Genomic DNA, 19,787 nt, shown 5'->3' with positions numbered 1-19,787 from the left:
AAATCACATGTTGTCTCTGGCAACTGTACCAAAAGTTCCAGTCATTTGTATGGGGCCAAAAAAAAATCAAATCCAGTTCCATACCCTCACGTCATATAAAAAGATAAACTTATAAAGTACTGTCCATAAGGCTATGAGTGTTTTTATCTGCTTTTCATGAAAAACAAAGAAAGAAAATCACACGCACCCTATCCCAAAGTATCACCTCTCCTAAGGCTTGAAATTTGCTTTTAATTGAAGCTTTAACACATCTGTGCTCCATTCCTACCTCATCTCTGTGTGCCAATGGTGTCCATACAGAAATACATACTTCATAAGAGAAAAAGAATGATGACAGTTCCCTTGATCAGTTTTTAGCAGGCTCCTCTAGGCAGCTGTAGCTTTTATTGTTAGACACTGGAACAGGCTGCCCAGGGAAGTGGTGGAGTCACCATCCCTGGAAGTCTTTAAAAGATGTTTAGATGTAGAGCTTAGGGATATGGTTTAGTGGGGACTGCTAGTGTTAGGTCAGAGGTTGGACTCGATGATCTTGAGGTCTCTTCCAACCTAGAAATTCTGTGATTCTGTGATTCTGTGATTTTATCCCTTCTTGGAAAGGAATTGACTACTTGCTAAGTAACAAATTAAAATGATCTGAGCACTGGGGTGTTGCTTTGACCTTTGTTCCTAATATGCTGGAGAATAGGGAATTTTTTGAAAGAAGAGTTTTCCAGGCCTGTGGAGGGGCAGAGTCAGAAACTAAGACTAAATCTGTGAAGAAGTGCATTAAACAAATTTCATCCACTATGAGGGTGGTGAGGCCCTGGCACAGGCTGCCCAGAGAAGCTGTGGATGCCCCATCCCTGGCAGTGCCCAAGGCCAGGCTGGATGGGGCTTTAAGCAACCTGGTCTGGTGGGAGGTGTCCCTGCCCATGGCAGGGGGTGGAACTTGATGGTTTTAAGGGCCCTTCCAATCCAAACCATTCTGTGATTCTACGAATTGTTGGAACTGTACTGTAGCATTCCAGCCAAGCTTTGTGTACTGGGTACACATGGTAAGGGTTTGGCTGCAGGGGTGAGCAGAGCCCAGCAGCTGCCTCATGTCAGAGCAGAGCTAGCTCCGGCCGGCTCCAAAAGGTTCTGCCTGCTGGCCAGAGCTGAGCCAGAAAGTTTAAATCACGAATTTAAACTTTCCACTTACCACAGCAAACTTCTATGCATGTCACCTGTTGGTTGCTTAGATCTCTTCCTGATGCACTGTAGCGCAAGGCTCCATTTTAAAAAGTCCCTTATTAGGAAACCAGGATGAATGTGACAAGAAGGGAACACTTTATCACTTCATTCTTTCTCTAACTATCTCCCATTCTTCACTTCTAGGGCAGGAGGCTCAATTCACTAAACAATATATTTTTAGAACTCAAAGGGAGGAGCTCACACTATAAGCAGTAAAAAAAAAAAAAAAAAAAAAAAAAAGGCAACAGGCTGTAGCCACCAGGAAAAAAACAGCTATGATGGAAAGCCTTCAATGTAAATCATTAGCTCCAGACCTTTTTAAGTCATAATCTCATCATAAAATGAAGATGAAGATCTCATCATAAAATGAAGATGAAAGACATGGTCAATACAAATTCAGAAAATGGTGGAACAATCTGTTTCTTCAGACACAGAACGTTTGCATCCAGCTACAGTCTGCAAGTAATCAGATGTGCACACGAGGATCAGGTGGAGCAGTCAGTTTACTGCAGTACTACTTTTCTCAACTTATAACTTTTTAAGTGCCTTGTTTTCTCTCTGCTTGTCAAGCCTATTATACCAGGTATGTCTTTGTACCGTGCCTTCTGCCTATTCAGGAGAAAGCAGAATGATAAGGACAATATGCTTGCTTGTCTACTGCATGCTACAGTAGACAAATCACGGAAACCTTAAACCTGGAAGTTAAAATTTTCATGAACGTCTTAAAAACAATAATAGGAAACTTTTTTAATAGTTGCTATGATCAATCTAAGAACAACTTTTAATTTCCAGACCACTTGTTTTCAATTTTTCATTTCTAGACTATGTCTTTTTAACTGTGGGTGGGAAGTGGACAATAAAATTAAAAAGAATCATGGATGGATTGAAGATAAATTAATACTGATGAAGATATATTTGTATTAACAGGCTGTGAACTGTGTCTATTTTCAGATTAAAGTTTGCTATAAAGAAACGAAGCCGGTATAAGTTTAAAGCCTTCAAATATATTTTGGGTATTTGCATAATTACACTTTAAAATTAAAACTCCACTATTAAATACATATATATACAAGCACACCTTTTTATTACTTTTTTATTTTTTTTTATGGATTGGCACTGGACATTTTCTGTAACAAATCTTTAAATGATGTTTAGATGTAGAGCTTAGTGATATGCTTTAGTGGAGGACTTGTTAGTGTTAGGTCAGAGGTTGGACTAGGTGATATTGGAGTCCTCTTCCAACCTAGATGATTCTGTGATTTTGTAAAATATGATTGACTGTGATTTTACCACACTTATTACAAACAATTAAATATCATGCCAAGTTTATTACATCAAGGCACATATCTTTGTTGAAGAAGATAACCACAATGCAATTTTAACATTTAAATGATAGTACCCAGCACCTCAATTAACCTAGTGCTCATGGCACTGAAAGGAAAAAAAAAAAAAAAAGACAAAGGAACACCATATGCATCTGCACATTTCTTAGCAAACAGCAAATTAATTCTGAGTGAGCAGTTTTGAAGTTAGATACATCATGCATTTGTGTCTCTTGGTAAGAAGTCAGTTTCTCTCATATGCACAGCTGAGCTACAAAATAAGGAATTACCAAGCACCTGACCTGTTGTATGTCCACACAGATATGGAAATCAAGCTGAACTGTTTGCAGTTTCTATCTTTTCTAGAAACCCTAAGAGAACACAATGAGGATAACACAGGTTTAATTCCTGTTTTCCAGACAAATGGCAGTGCTCCCTCTAACATAGTCTATACATAAGGGTTTAGCTTTAGATAAGTGTACTTCAGAGAACTGAAAGGATTGGCCATCTTAATGGTAACAAAGAAATTTCTCAGAATTACTGACCACAGAGATTCATAGGAGCAAAGAGTAAGAAAAGATTTTGTAATGGTTTGTGTACTCTAGGAGACCACAATCTCTTTGCCCCCTCCGCTCGCCCCCCCCACCCCCCGCCGCTACAGCCAGAATTGCAAATAGCTCTGTAAATGTTAGGGAGAGCTTTTTTGAAATCAATTCTAATAGCTTTGAATATAACTATAATCAGATTTTGTTTAAAGCTCTTGATATGTTCTTTGCACTGGATGGCTATCGGGCACCTATAATTGAACATTATATAATAAAGAAAAAACACATTGGCTTTTTGTTCTAGGCACTAGTTTCCATGGACTACTTCTCATTGTATACTACCATTTTCATAAAAGCAGCTCCAAACAGTTGCAAAGACTTATATATGTAGTCATTTTTTTGCAAAGCCCACAAGCTTTAACATTTCAGCTGTTCAGAATGTTACTGGCCTATGCCCCTCTCCCCAACAAAGGAAATAAGGGCACAAAAATAATTTCTCTTCTTGTTTTCTAAGGTCTTAGAACAACATATATTCTACCTACACCTGAAGAGGCAACAAGTCACCAAATTTCAGGAAGCATAAAGCATTTAAGCAGGGAAGTCATGCATACACTATTTGGCATGTGTGAAAACCAATCCATTTCAAACATTCTTATCTGTATGGAGAATGTAGGCACTTCAGCAATTCCATGCAAATGGTCCAATACTGCTTTCACCATGTTCTCTCTTAAATAATGTGAACTAAAATATATGCTAACCTCATTCATCTCCAGAATCACAAAATTGGTGCAGTTTACTGAAATTTTGAATGAATTCTCCACCTATTTCCAACATTTGCTTGGAAACAGAGCTGAGAGTGACACCTTACCACATATGTTTCATTTAGAAAAGATTAGAAGACAAAACATAAGTTTACTGCAAGGAAGTACATAAATTTTAAATTAGTTAGAAATATTAGTACACACAAAAAGTACTATACTATTTTGAATAAATTCCTGGAACATTACTAAGTAACTTTAGGTAAAATAATGTTTATCTAAGAGAAACACATACTTGCTTGTCAGACAAGGAGTAACCTAAAGAGGGGAGGCTTAGATTAGATATAAAGAAGAAATTCTTTGCTCTGAGGGTGGGGAGGCACAGCAACAGGTTGTCCAGAGAAGCTGTGGATGCACTTACCCACAGAGAAGATGTGGAACACTTCCCCACCCATGGAAGTGCTCAAGGCCAGGCTGGATGGGTCCTTGGGCAACCTGGTCCTTGGGCACCAGGGAGGTGTCCCTGCCCGTGTCAGGGGGCTTGGAACTCAATGATCTTTAAGGTACTTTCCAAACCAAACCATTCTATGATTCTGGGATTCTCACATCCTCTTTCCTTACTACCCTTTTGGAAGTCAGTACTCTTCCAGACAGCTGCAGGCCCTCTTTCAACTTACATTTCTGGGAACAAAAACAAATTTTCATGTTGAATTTATGTCTCACTTTTGAGTATTTGGGCTCCTCAGTGTTGTATTTGTAAATATTTCATTTCTCTAAGTTTGCCCTTTAAAAACCAAGGGCATTAAAGATCTCTTCCTGTTTACCCATTTAAGTTAAAGCAAATCAATGAAGAATCATAGGATGTAAAGTTATTTTGTTTTTTCCTAAAATTTTTCTTAATCATCAATATCGGGTTTGTCATGGCAAAGAAATCAATGAAGATACTGGTTGAATGAACCTAGGCTCTTGGATTATTACTACCATTTTTTTCCCCATAATCCATATTTAGAAAGCTAAAATGTCGTATATTACTAGAGTGAACACTCCTATCTACTTTTTTCCCTTTAATATTGTTAGAGAGATCTACAGTTTCCAAAAACTACCTCATCAGAACTTCCTTAGTATCTCTTCCAGACTTCACTGACTCAAGAAACAATGTTACTGACCATACATCTTAGCTTCCTTTCTATTTTCTCTGAACATCATCTTAATTTTTGTAATTACTTTCGTTAGTTAACCTATAGAGCTGGGGTTCAAGCAGCTCAAGTTCCCATGTCTAGACATATGTTCCTATGTCTATTATACTTCCCCCATTCCACACGAACACCTCTATAATGGCATGCTGACCACAACTAATTAATAATCAAATCCATTCTTCAATGGAGTTACATATCTGGTTATCCCTATTATCAGTATTTATATCTTCCTTTTTCCCTTGCCATTTCTCCTATTACTCTTTTGCTATTTTTACTACATATGCCATTTTCTTTTTTTTTAATTCTTCTTAAGTACTAAGTTAGTTTAAAAGAATTCATGACTTCTTCCAAAGTCTCATTTTTGACACTTTCTTTTACTATTTTTCCACTCTCAATTTGAAGATTACACTATTTCAGTGGAATCTATCCATCATGAAGAGCTTGATTTCGTTCAATGTTACCTTGTAGTCAGGTATTCTAAATGAATCTTGAAGTGCTTTTTGTTTCTTTTTTAACTTTTATTTATTTATTTATTTATTAAGGGGATTAAAATAATTTCACCCATATAACCCCAGTACCTTTCCTAATCTTGGGCAATTACTCATTAGAGCAAATAATTGTCATTTGTTCCAAGTACCAGTCTTTGCTAGTAGTGACATTGTTACCAGCTTACCATCCCCCTCCATACTAGACAACCAAAATTTTCTTTTTAAGTGAAAGAACATCCTTCTAGAGAATGGAAGTTTTTACCCTGACATCTTTTAAGGCACTGATCCTTTATTTCTGTCTTACTATTCTAATCTTACTAATTACTATTTAACACCCAAACTACTCTTTCCCATTATGTTTTTGTTTGTTTGTTTTTTAACATAATTTGCAAATTGCTTTCAGCAAAGCATTAAGGATAATGTTATTTCATTAATTTAAAATTAGTCAAGGTGATTCTCATGATATTTTCTATTGTTCTTATGCACAAATTGCAAAACACAACTTTTATTAGCTTCACACTGAATTACTTAATTACAGGATGAAATCATATTTAGTAATAACAACTAAAGCACTTAGCCCTGTTCAAGAATGAAGTGAAAATCATTTAGATTCTTGCAAGTGGGTTCTCAGAGTTCCAATACATTTTTAAAGATACTTTTATATCATATAAAACGCATTGTTTTATATGATAGGACAATCCATAACAGAAGAAAATCAATATCTTCATCCACTACAGCACTCTTTACTCTGAAAGAGAACGTCATGCTATAACCATTACAAAGAATTTCATTATTCTCTCAACCACAGCAGCCACCCAGTGGCTACTCTTTGTAATACTCAGACATGTATAAAACCAGGAATTTAGGAGACGGTCAGAACCTGCAATTTTCAGTGATACCCCCTTGCATTAAATATTCCTTTTATGTGAAAGAGGAAATAAAGCCATCAACATTTTTTCTTTGGAAGCAGACTCTACACAAACATTTGGAAGAAGAGGAAGAAGAAAAAAGCAAAGATATGGATGTAAATGTTGTGAGGCTCTTTTGTCATTACTGCTTATATATATATATAAGCAGTAATATATATATATAATATATATATATAATATATATATATAAGCAGTAATGTATATATATATAGTATATATATATGTATATATGTATATATATATATATAGTGTCTGCTTGCTTTTCGTTAAATAAGAGACTGTTAATAAGAAGATATATTGTTAATAAATTTTTAATAGGAAAATATTTCTGTGTGATAGGCTATTTTTTTCTTTAAACTATAAATCTAGAGAGGAAAAAAAAAGTCATTAAATGGAAAAAAATATATTAATGGATGTTAAAAGTATCAAGGAATTTAGACAAACAGCACTGACAGATGTTTCTGAACTACATTATAAGTAATTATGAAAGTTTTGCAGCAGTTCTCAATCTTGCAGGAACGTAAGAGAATTTATTTCATGCCTTATTTAAGTGTCTTTTTGCGTAGGTGCCAGAAAATGGCTTCATATCCAAAAGCTTGCCTGTTTTTTTTTAACTGTATTGGTCTAGCTAAAAATGTTACTCTCCCTGCCATTTTTGCCTTGAAAATATTCGTAAACCTTCAGAGTTTCAATATTCGTGATTTTTAGACACTTTAATATTTATAAAGCGATTATATACAGCCAAAGAGGAACTTAAATAATAAAATTCATTTAAGATGACAAGAAGCATGAAGTTCTTCATCCACATTCTTATGATCTTCCAAATACTCTACTTGAAACCACTTCTTTCCATTTTCTAAGTTCCAAGTTTAACAAAATCTGTGTACACAATGTTCCAATAATGAGGAAAACCTCTATAAAATTCAAAAAGTATAACAAATATAAATTATTATCAATGAGTAATGCATGTTACTACCAGACAAGAAGTGACAAACGATTACAAAGCAAAGAACCAATACACTTTGTTGTAAATGGCATCAGTTTCTGCTGTGCATGCCTAAGTATGTTGGAAGATATACACTTATTATTACAGGAGTTCCCTTCAGCAATCTTAATATTTGGAAACCACTATAGTGCACTCTTATTTCAATTGAATGAATGCCATTCTTTGATATTCCTGTTTAAGAAACAGAATCAGGAATGATTCTTTGAAATATAAACTTGTGTAATAATTTTGCATTCTTTCACGTTATTACTAGCCTCTACAACTGTATTACTTGTGCTTTCAGTAAACTGATAAAAATTTTTGCCGTTTCATCTATAATGATAATGATCTCTAGGAAACAAAATACATAATTAAAAAATCATGGGCTGACCTTCCCATGTATGTTGGGCCAAAGTTTGGAATTTCTCTTTTAACTGAATCTGATAATTGTGTTCTGTGCTAAAGACGATCACGTACAGTCAGGACTATGCTACAGCTTCCTTGACACAAAGCTACACAGTCAGTGTCACCAGTCTTCCATACATGTATAAGACAAGCTCACTTTCTGCGTCAAGCTGAGTGAAGGTCTACATGAAGTCTTTTAGCAGCACCTACAGATTCCTGTTTTTTTTTTTGTTTGTTTTGTTTTTCTCTCAGAGATAGCCACTTCTTTTTGTCACATTTTCTGCTTACTTAAATTTCTTTTTCTTCTCCATCATTATTTGCCCCCACCTTCAAGTTGACCCATTTATTTCTGCCCATTTTTCTTTGTAGAGGATTCAGAACACGGGAATCAAACATTTTGACACATCTACTTGTTGGTAAACAAGTTTGACACCTGGAATTTACTATATAAATATAAATTCAGGTTGAGGAACTGGTATGTTCTCCAAAGCAGACTGCAGGCAACACACAAAAAGTTAATGGAAATATGTAATTTCTTCATACATCATCCCTTCTGATGGAGGAAAGTAGTTACTAACTTGTCTTATCTTTGTTCAACTCCTTAACCTGAAACTATTTGCTCTCAATAATTTATATTTGACCTTAATCACATTTCAGTTCTAACTTGCAATGAATTCTGATAGACCATATTACTGAAAACATTTGCTTAGTGTTTGCATCATTTAACCAAGGCTAGGGTCAATAAATATAAGCTAGCAGTAGCCTACAGTCCTAATTTTTATTTTTGTTTAAATTCCTTCTGCTGGACTACTGTGCTACCTGAAGCTACGACTTCAGCTTTTCCACTGCAACATGCTTAGCCACTGACAGACTAGGCTGTTGTATGGATAATACCCTTGCCAGAATTTTAAACCCTGCCCAGTGAGATTCAATTTTTATTGGACATTGGAATTATTAATGAAATCAGTTCTTAACTGAATTTAGCAAATCCCAAAGACCTTAAATTCTCTAATACTTGATTTTTTATTTTCCACTTGGAGTTTCTGAAACAAAATGAGAAGAATATTAATTAAGTAGTGGAAGTAAACAAAACCAAGCATTAATATTGGATTAATATTAATGATCCAATTAATGGAGCAGTTTGTCATTCACTGATGGATCATCATATTAGCCATAAAACATGCAACATGCTACAAAGCAGGGTTCAACATATCCACTATTTAGAATAAACAACTGATGTAGTGTATGCCTCTGTAACTGATGTATGCAGTGTATGATAAGTGAATAAGAAATTTGGAAGAAGCAATAAAGTAGAGTGAGCCAGAGCACAAGACGGTATGAGAGATGAAGAGGGACAATGTGACTGTGTAAGAAAAAGACTTGGGCAAGCACACAAGACTAAGCATGAAGAAGCACGTGGGAGAAAGACAGAGCAAGAGAGCACGTGCCCATGACTGAACACAAAGGAGCATACAGAAGACTGACGGACAGCAAGTGAAAGGGCAAGAGCCAAGACAATGAAAGACAGCAAGTGAGCCAGAGGTAAAATGAAGAGAGTGCATGACAGAGAGGCACACGGGGGAAGGGGTGCACACCCAATGATGGCATGAAAGCACGACAGAGATACAGAGCACAAGGTCTCTTCTCTGGTATCTCTTTTAAAAACCAGCACATTATAGCATCCAGATATTTTCTCATATTAGGAAAAATCAGGCAATCCAGTAAGCCTGAATGTTCCCCACATGAGTGATCACCACTCAAACACTGTAACTTCACACAGCCTTTGGCATGAAAGGCAAATTACTGGTTTGGTAGGTGAGGGGGTTAAATCTGACAGGGAGCTAACACACACACAAGTGAAAGAGGAACTCTTCACACGTTACTTTCATGTACAAACAAAAATTTCATCACAGTGGAGCAAAAACATATAGTAGCAATAGCACAGGTGTCTTATGATCAGCAATATCAACAATAAAACCACAATCTTACCAAAGACAGGAGAGAATATTTAAGGTTTTAAAAACAGAGTCAGAAGTTAGTAATTATTTTAAAAAAACTGACTCACCCACTCACCTAGTGCACTTTAAATTGGAGAGCAAAGTTAGGAGAAAGCAGCTGTCTCTTTCACCAATTACCTGCCAGTGCTAAAGATCTTAGACAGGGTATCTGGGGTTAGTTAGGACAAGCAGCTTAGGGGAAAGTTGTCTGGTTTCAGTGTATATGCATCCTGCTCTCTTTGACAGAGAAGACTGACCTGATTTATTTATGTTTGCTTGCAAGTGGGAAGAACTGCCCACTGAAACACAAAGAAAGGAATACAGTCTCCATATTTTCAGATATGAGATGCTGTTTAAGGTAATTTAGACCACAGGACAGAGGAGTAACACATAAAAAGAGTAAACAGAATAATACAAAGATACATTAGCATTATGATAAATTTAGGCAGAACAAAGAAATCAGAACCTAAAAACTTAGAAGTTAATAGCACAGTAAGATTCAACATTTTGGGGGTGGACTTCGTAAGAAATAAGTTTGGATTAAGATTCTGCTTTGCACATTTGGAATGATAAAAAACAAAAAGGTAGATAAAAATACTATTAGTTAAATATTTTAATTCACACAGTACACAATTCAGCATTTGGATGAAAAGTACTATCCAAAAATACACCCAACATCCAACAATATTAATTGGATTAAAAATTGACTGTAACATTAAAAATAAATAAATAAATAAATAAACACTTAGTAAATAGCCTTTTAACAATGGAGCCACAATTTTAGTCACTGTGAGATTTATTTATGGGTAGTCTGTCAGTGTCAGGTCAGCTTGTTCTTTAAACAAAGGGCCTTATTAAAGGATACCCTAATTAGGGCTTAATGTCCTTGAAGGGAGGAACATTCTGAAAGACCGTCAGCTCTGCCAAGGATGTTAGCATAACTTTAAAATTGCCAGCAAATTTAGAGATTAGATTGTCTTCAGAAGAACTGGCATCATTATAACACTAAAAATCACACCTCTAGTGCAAAGACCCTGGCCCAACTATAGACTCCATGTCTTTGAGCATGTTCAGTGTGTATATTTAACTATGCAAATTACAAATCAATCCAGGGTTATGGTCAGATTAACAGGGAAGTGCTAACAGAATTGGGTTGTATAAATAACATTGGCACCTTTTGTTAGGCATGCCGGCTTTGTGGGGTAGCACCCAAATTTGCGCAACTTCGAAATAAATGGTATCTCTGCTTTTGTGTGTCAGAGTGGCATATTGCATTCCGGGTAGACAAACCGCCATTCGTGGGACAACACGGTTAGCAAAGTTCCTAGATAAACTCTTCTCTATGTAGCAACTTATTTATTAGAAACTATGATCCATAAAAAAAAAAAAAAAAAAAAAAGTACAAAATCAATACCAGGAAGAGGTGCAGAAAACTAAAAAGTAGAGTAAGATTAAGAAAAATATAGGAATAAATCAGCTATACATCATCAGAAAGAACAAGGGTAAGGAGTGAAATTTACACATATCAGGCAAATTTTAAATATGCATATGGGGCACACAATTGCTCAACAGTAAACGCAAGGCATCCCTTTTCTTTGAAGTTACCATGAAATACTTAGTAGTCACAATGCAGTAATACACACAAGACCATTATTGTGCAGCACATTATGTTTAACAGCATGGTTTACAAACACTCAAACAGCTGCTCTTTTAACAATACTATCATTACTGCCTAATTCTGATTTATACATACAGGAAGAAGGAACACAGCCAAAATGCAATGAAATACTGTTTAAACACAAATCAAATGTAACATATTTAAAAGAGTTAAAAAGCTTTAGAGGCCAGAGCAATCAAGTGTCAGTAAAGTTCCAATGCTATGTGTATGAGCTTGGGATAGTTAGGTATAATACAAATTCATAGTAATTGTTAGAATGCATCAGGCCTAAAGACCCAAGACTGGTTTTACAGTCATTCCACGAGACCACCAACTTACTGAAATGACTATTTCCATTCAAAACCTGTCTTAATGGCACAACAGAGAGCTGAAGATGCAATACACACGTAGTCCCAAAAATGGGAAAAAATTAGAAAACCCTGAAGAAAACTGGGAGGCCTGTAGCTTGTGTAGTTTTTCTATAGCTTGTGTAGTCATTTAGCTGAAAATAAGAGACAGGTGGCCTAGAGCTAGCAGAAGCAAGGTAGATAAGGGATAAAAGGTGAAAAACAAGGAGAAAAACAGCTTCAGGCTGACCTATAGTACCGTCTTGCTCATTAAGGATCATTAACATATTAAAAATCACACCCATCAACATACTAATGTATGCTAATGTGGGATTTCACACACACACACACTTGCTGTTCCTTTGTAATGCACAAACTCAGTAGAGATATGTTAGGTGAGCTGTAATAGCCAATCAAAAGTAGCCAAAGAGAGAATTTTCACAAGTTTGCTGTATACGGGAATGGGCTTAAGTTGCACCAGGGGAGTTTTAGGTTGGACCTTAGGAAGAACTTCTTTACCGAAAGGGTTGTTAGACATTGGAACGGGCTGCCCAGGGAAGTGGTGGAGTCACCATCCCTGGAAGTCTTTAACAGACGTTTAGATGTGGAGCTTAGGGATATGGTTTAGTGGGGACTGTTAGTGTTAGGTCAGAGGTTGGACTCGATGATCTTGAGGTCTATTCCAACCTAGAAATTCTGTGATTTTGTATAAATTACTGTGATTCGAGTCAGAGATGTGCTCACTTTGCAAAAGACCGCCAAGCAACTGACTCTACAGAGTTATATAATTAATTATTTATTTAAAGACTTTTGTGTAGATTCCAACTCTGTTTATTGGCACGGCACACCAGGCATGAACCTACAGACAACGCACACACATGATCTATTTCAGCCTTAGATTAGACTCTTGTGATATAGTATTTGTTTATGATAAAGACAGAGTTCTCAACTACCTTGAGATCCATGGAAGAAAAGAAATTTCTAATAGCCAAACTAAAGTACTACTGTTTGAAACAGCCATAGAATCATAAAATCACTCAGGTTGGAAAAGACCTTCAAGATCACCTGGTCCAACAATCCCCCTACCACCAAGGTCACCCACTAAACCAAGACTCTAAGCACCACCTCCAACCTTTCCTTGAACACCCCCACGGACGGTGATTTCACCACTTCCCTGGGCAACTCGCTCCAATGCCTGACAGCTCTTTCTGAGAAGAAATGTCTTCTAGCCTCCAACCTAAACCTTCCCTGGTGGGAACTTGAAGCCATTCCCTCTAGTCCTATCACTAGTTACCCAAGAGAAGAGACTGACCCCCAGCTCCCCACAAACAATCCCCAGACTCTTCTGCAGAGCATTTGAATTTTAAAACTAAGATTTTCTTATTTTCCTAATTCACCATAGAAGCTAATAGCATGTTATCTTACACCAGTTTTTAGAAAAGATCACGTACGTGCACAAAAAAAGGTGACAAAAATGTAATGTCAATCTATCATAAAGATTTTTAAGATTTCATCTAACTTGACAATTGGTAGATTGCTCACCTCCTGAGAAAAATACCTGATGTCAAACATGTCAGTTCTCTTAGCAATAATTTTCAACATGCGCACATCTCTACTTATTTTAAAAATAGTTTATTTGATGGAAAAACATTTTAATATTTTTTCCCCATTATGCTAGAAGAAAAGTTTATTCTCCATGGACTTTTAGTCATTAACAGAAACAACCACTCTCTAACAAAATTTTATAATAGCAATTTGAAACTATTATCCAATTTGTTTTGTATGTCATGAAGTGTGGATGATCTCCTCCACAGGGTATGTGGCAACAATGAAAACAAAAAGTTCCCCAAAGTTTTCTAAGTACTGATCCAACTTAGTCACATTATGATTTTGTGTAAGTGGAACGTATTAACCAGGCTTTGAATGCAGAATTTAAAGAAAGTACTACATTTGCATCCACAAAATGCAATGCAAAACTAAATTTTACTGCATTAAGAGAACTGCTTAGTCTATCACTTCACAGTTCAGAGAAAACATAGAAGACCCAGAACAGAATCTTGATGCGCTTCTGTTTTAAAATGCAAGTCCCGACAACCTGACAATGTTTCATGTAGCCACTTCAACTCAAAAAATATATAATAATAATAAAAAATAAAATTAAAAATCTCTCTCTCATATGAAACTTGAGCTATCCCAGAATGTATTGTTTCATTTCTAGCACACATGAAATATAACAAGATATTGCACTTTGGTTGCCTTTTAAAAACAGAAGCACAGCAGAACTCAACATTATCCACAATCCTTTCATTCACATTTTTCCTCTCACCTCTTTCATTTTTTAATCAGAAAATTGAATTATTATTGGCCTTAAAAGGCTGATACTTTACCACATCTTGCAAAGTACAAAAGCAACTTTACCTTTTCCCTGCTGCAGTCTGCCTTTTGCTCTTCTTAATCTTTAGACTAGTCATTTTTAAAATCTTCTCCACTGTGAAATCAAATAAATACAATTAGATAACATTTCATTTACTGGGGCTAGCATACTTTATAATATTAAAATCATGCTCAAATTTTTATTCTAAAGTTTATTTTAAAAGATCCATTATTTCTAATGATAAAAGAACATATAATGAAGACATCCAGCATCTACCACACTGTGTTGGGTTTATGAGGCAAGGTTTTGGCAGAGATTGCCCTCCAGACTGTGGAGAAGACCACAGTGAAGCAGTCCTCCTGAAGACCACGGAGGCCCCTGCAGCAGTTGGTTGTGCTCTGAAGAATGCTGCTGCCCATGGAGAGCCCACACAGGTGTTTTTTGGCAGAACTGTGGCCCAAGTTGGGCCCATGCCTGAGCAGTCTGCTGCTGGAGGACTGCACCCCATGGAAATGAAGCTTGCTGGAGCGTTCTTGAAGAATGGCAGCCAGGAAGAAAGGGGAACTTGTTAGGAGGAAGGAGTGACAGAGACTACCTGTTATGAAGAAGCCACAACCTCCACTGCCGGCCTCTCGCACCACTCAGGGCTCAGGGTGCTGAGGTGGAAGAATTGGGAGTGAAGTTGAGCCTGGGAAGAAGGAGCGGGTGAGGGGAAGCTGTTTTTGTTTTGTTTCTCACCATCCTCCTCTATTTTTACTTGACAATAAACTATAATAAATTTCCCCTAGTCAAGGGTTTTTTGGCCATGATGGTAACTGGTGATTTCCATGTTCTTATCACAGGTTAGGAGCTTTTCCACCCTGCCCTGTCAAGGACAGGGTGTGGGAGGCTGGAGGAGGCTAGGTGGGCACCTGGCAGTTGCCACAGTCAAGCTGTTTTACTGGTAAATAATATTCATGGTGTATTTGGGTGACCCCTGAAGAGCCACTCCAGAATACAGACCCAGGTCTGTATTTCCATCAAAAATACATGCCAAAACAAGCTCATTTTAAAAATCTTACCCCCTTTGCAGAAACATAGCTGTCTCTAAAGGGAAGGAGGAAAAAAAGAAAGAATTAAATGAAGCATTTGCCCTGCCAATAACCATTATTTATTAATGGCAACACCTCACACATATTCTGAATTAATCATATTGCTTACAGAGTTTGCATTTACTGCAAGGTAAGTTTTAAATTTTTATAGATGGTTAAAATAAAAATGCATCCTAAATTCTCAGAAAATTGCAAGCACAGAGGAGTAATGACTCTAAATTTCTTTATGAGCATTGCGTGGGCAAAAATATATGCTGGGTTTTGACTGCGGATTGGATTCTCGTTAGAGAGAATACTTTTTTTTTTTTTTTTTTTTTTTGAGCAGAATAATCAGGGTGTATTCTTATAGCTCCCTTTCTACCTCTACAATTACTTTAAAATGTTGTGAAGACTCAGCTTCTCAGCACAAGCTAAATAGGCAGTTCTTTGCCAAGATCCCTGTCCATTGTGCATTCATGAAAGCAAACATGAATGCCATTGATCCCAGCAGGAAGGCTTGCAGGCTTGACACACTCAGTGCCAAAGCAAGGGCTCTAATTAGTGATCCTTCCAGCTGGACAGTAAAGGCCTTACCCTTCCTTAGGGAATAATAAGACAGGCAATGTCTGAAGCCCCCAAGTAAGCTTTATAGAACAGGGAGCATGCAGAGAACTGCATTAAAGGCACTAAACCAGCCGACACAGGTGACCGAACAGTGAACTGTGCACTTGGCAATGAACAGAAAAATGCCTGCTACACAAGCATCGTCTGGTCTTTGGTTCCTCCTGTTTGCCTGAATTACTGTCAGAATTCAAAGGACTGTAATGGATGGCCCAACTATTTAAAAGAAAGCAATAGATGTGTTGCAACAGTGATAGTTTTGAATATCTTCAAACCTTTTCTTCAAAAACAATGCTTGTTGACAATATAACATACCAATTCATAACATCACCATTCTTTGCAGAATAATGATAAAAAACTCATTAGCAGTAACAGGCTTTGAAAAATAGGCAGTAAGTGTAATTTCAGTATTTCAAAACTGTTAGCAATAAAGTCACTTTTAATTATATTTCTTTATAAAGAAAAATTATCTAAAGGATTAAAAATAGAAAGTCCTTTCATAGTAAAGATTACTAGCACTAGACTGCAAACACTGGAAACAGAGAAAAGCACTTGTACATATATGCAAAGTGTACATCTAGGTTTCTGTATATAAAAGATCTTATACAACTTCTTTTATTGCATTGCTACTTCAGAATTCTGACAACCACAATATTCAAAATGAGAGTTTCACTGAAAAAGCAGGATCTACTGAAAACAGTGGCTTATTTAAACATACTTTACATATAAGTGCATGAAATGTATAAAGAAGCATTGACATCTTGAAAGATTACAATGCCAAAAATTGCATGAAGCTACAGTAGAAAAAAATCCAAATGGTATATGCATATCCATTGTATACGTCAAATATCTATTAACAAATTCCCAATGTAGATAAATTCCTCCTCTGTTAAAAAATAAAAATAAAAAAATCAGAAGTTAACACTTTTAAAAATAAACTAGAACGTACAAGTTTACACCCTTCTAATCCAACCACATTTGCTTTTTGAAAGCAAATGCAAATTCTAAAAATGAAATATTAAAAGTATTTAAAAATGAAGAAAATTCTTCATTTAGAATTATTATCCTACCTTGAAAACTGCAGTTTCTTTAGCCAAGCAAAATGCTTGGTCCTTCTGATGTTTGTTCCATTTTCACATCAAGTGGATATTAATTTTAACTACTAGCTTTCACTGAGAATCTTTCATTCTTGAAGAGACATAAGAAAATTACTTACTGAAAACAAACAAGACTCATTTCAAACTAGCAGCTTATAGCCAATAGTTTTCTGATTTTCTACCTTTTGTTTAATACTGGTTATTCTTACTTGCCTGAAAGACTGCTACATTTCTCTTATCAGCAACATTATTATATTTTTTCTAAAAATAAGATTAAAAAAAAAGAGAAGAAGAAAGGCTGTAAACAAAAAGCTGTAGAATACAAAGGCAGTTACAAGTTGGCTTCACAGCTCCTCAAAATAAATACTGAAGGATTATGATTCTGCACCACAATTAGGATCTTTTTGACATCAAAGCTAGAGAAAAAGTAATGATATTAGTGCTTTGGACTCTAAATGGAACATACTGTTATTGCTGGGCAATAACTGTCCTTGTGCTGAGTGACAAAAAAAAAGGGGAAAAGGCACGCTTCCCCTCCCACACTCCCTGTATATCTCTAAAAATAAAGGACAGGTGAATATTCAAGGTGAAAATCAATATAATTTTTAAGAAAGCCAGGAAGCCTTTAAATTACCTGAAGCACATTCTGTGCTCATTTAAAGAACATTCTGTATGCAGGCTGTAGGACGAAAAGTATCTGTAGAATTAAGCAAAAGATCAATGAACAAATTTTCAGCATACCACAAACACAAAGAATTCATAATGTAATAGTTATAAAACAATTGACTTTATGATTGTTTAACATTATCACAGGCTCATAGAGATGTATATTCAAGGTATTATAAGGTTGCATTAAAGAAGGTCACATTAAAGTGAGGACAGTACCTCTGAATCTCAAAGGATTTGGTCTAAGAATGTGTTGGAAAACGAGAGATTCATAATAGTTTTTGCAGCCTGTTTTAGCATGTTTTCTAATACCATGACGTCTTATGACATATTTAAAGTCAGTTTAAAGCTTATTTTTCTTCATTAAGACAATAAAGTGTGTTTTTCCTACATTCATGCTATCTATAGCACTTTGGTTTGCACTTCTGGATGCAGCCCAGCTAGTATGCATTTTCTTCTACATTCACTAATGAGGTGGTACAAAAATAAAATAAAATAAAAATAAAAATCAGGCAATAAATTAGGAGACTAAAATGCAACCTACAGTGAGATGCAATCTACAGGTTGGGAAACATAAAAATTGACAAGTATGTCAGCGTAAATTGATCGTTATGCTCTGGTAAAAGATGTATTCAAGTGGAGAGAACATCTGTCCAGGCTTGGAGTCAATCATATGCAGTCAGTAGAACCTGGCTCAAATAACAAAACCAGTTTCTGACACTAGGTCCTTACTGCTTCAAAAATGAGCAGCTAGGTTCATTTGATGCTAGACACTGCCCCTCTGGTAGTCTACCCAGGGCCTAGGAGGGACATACCTCCAATCTCTAATGACCTAATAGTTGGGCTGGCAGGAAACTGGCAATCCAGATAATGACAGGTCCAAGTTTGAGGTTTGATAGGAAGGTTTTGAGAGCTCTTGCTTTGTCACAGCCTGCCAGTTTTCTATGCCCAGGAGAGAGCTCTACTCTTTTTCTTCTCATGGTTTTATTCTCAATCTGAACACATAGAAACTGGCTTCAAAGTCTCAATTCTCCCCACACTGTGATCAAATAAATGAAGTAGTATCGAGGCTCATTCTGATCTCTCCACTCTAATTTATGTACCAGAGCTCTCTAAATGGCATCTGACAGACAAACTCATGTCTCTGGCTGGACAGCAATTCTAATAACAATAATAACAATAATAATAATAATAATAATAATAATAAAAGCTCTCTGTCTTTCCTTCCTTTTTTGAAAACTAAGCAGTTATCACAATGACAAAGAAAAATGACTGCCCTCTTTAAGACATATGCAAACAACCAGACGATTGACAATTATAGAATTTGGCTTACAGAACCTTAGTAACCAGTCAGAAGAATTGCCAATGGAATATACATGTATACAGTTTTACCACATGGCATCAACTTGTACCCAGCTCTGACTGCCACACACCTTAAGTTAGCACCACCCAGTCTGCAGGAAGGGGCTGTTACCTGCAAGAGTAAGACTGCATTTAATGTTAAATGTTTAATGTCTAAAAAACACTACTGTGTACAGAACTTGTTGGAAGTCTCTCACCAAACATAAGAAACTTAACTAGCTTAGAAAACGAGCCAACCTTTCAGACTTTATGTTTATCCCTACTACTGAGAGCAGTACCACCACGATGAGGCAGAGCTAAGAAGCCTGCATGTGTGGAAAGAAACCTCACTAATGTACTGCACGAGCACTAAGCTTTACATACTACTCAACATGAGTATTAAAATAATGGTGTGCTTTGCAAGCCCTATAGTTTTTAACAAATAAAAGAATCTGAAAAGCTGAGTTGGTAAGTATTTTACGAAAGACTTAAGTGTTAAACATTCTGTATCATTGAATTAAAGCTGAAAGGTTCCCATGTTATCCACTCTGAAAATATCCACTACCCTGCTTTACAGCCTTCAGGAGGCTGTTTTCAGCTACGATGGGGGAATAGACCCCAGCTAGACCTCACACGTATCAGACAAGCTTCAACTCCAATGCAAAAGGAGCTGTCTGACCACCAACTAAGGCTCATGAAGTGACTAAACACTTCCTTGACAAGTGCCAAATGCTGATCTAAAATTCCAGATATAAACATGTAGGTAACATAGAGCCA

At 36.3% G+C, this 19,787-nt stretch overlaps 1 long non-coding RNA gene across 6 annotated transcripts in view; it reads right to left on the bottom strand.

Annotated features, from left to right (window-relative positions):
- LOC311427769 overlaps positions 1 to 19,787 on the bottom strand; it is a 32,814-nt gene that overhangs the window by 11,206 nt on the left and 1,821 nt on the right. For 3 of the 6 annotated variants that reach the window (XR_014687543.1, XR_014687544.1, XR_014687545.1), the window contains exons 2-5: positions 19,103 to 19,143; positions 17,638 to 17,700; positions 15,277 to 15,301; positions 14,260 to 14,329 (exon numbers count right to left, since the gene is read on the bottom strand). This is a non-coding gene — a long non-coding RNA (uncharacterized lncRNA). Of the gene's footprint in view, positions 1 to 14,259; positions 14,330 to 14,810; positions 14,904 to 15,276; positions 15,302 to 16,976; positions 17,095 to 17,637; positions 17,701 to 19,102; positions 19,144 to 19,787 lie in introns of all 6 variants that reach the window. The other 3 variants (XR_014687542.1, XR_014687546.1, XR_014687547.1) reach the window with 3 other exon arrangements.

The sequence above is a fragment of the Aythya ferina genome, assembly GCF_964211825.1.
Source record: "Aythya ferina genome assembly, chromosome: Z".
Classification (NCBI taxonomy): domain Eukaryota; kingdom Metazoa; phylum Chordata; class Aves; order Anseriformes; family Anatidae; genus Aythya; species Aythya ferina.
Note: the sequence above shows the minus strand (reverse complement) of the source record. Positions and strands in the feature narration are given on the sequence as shown.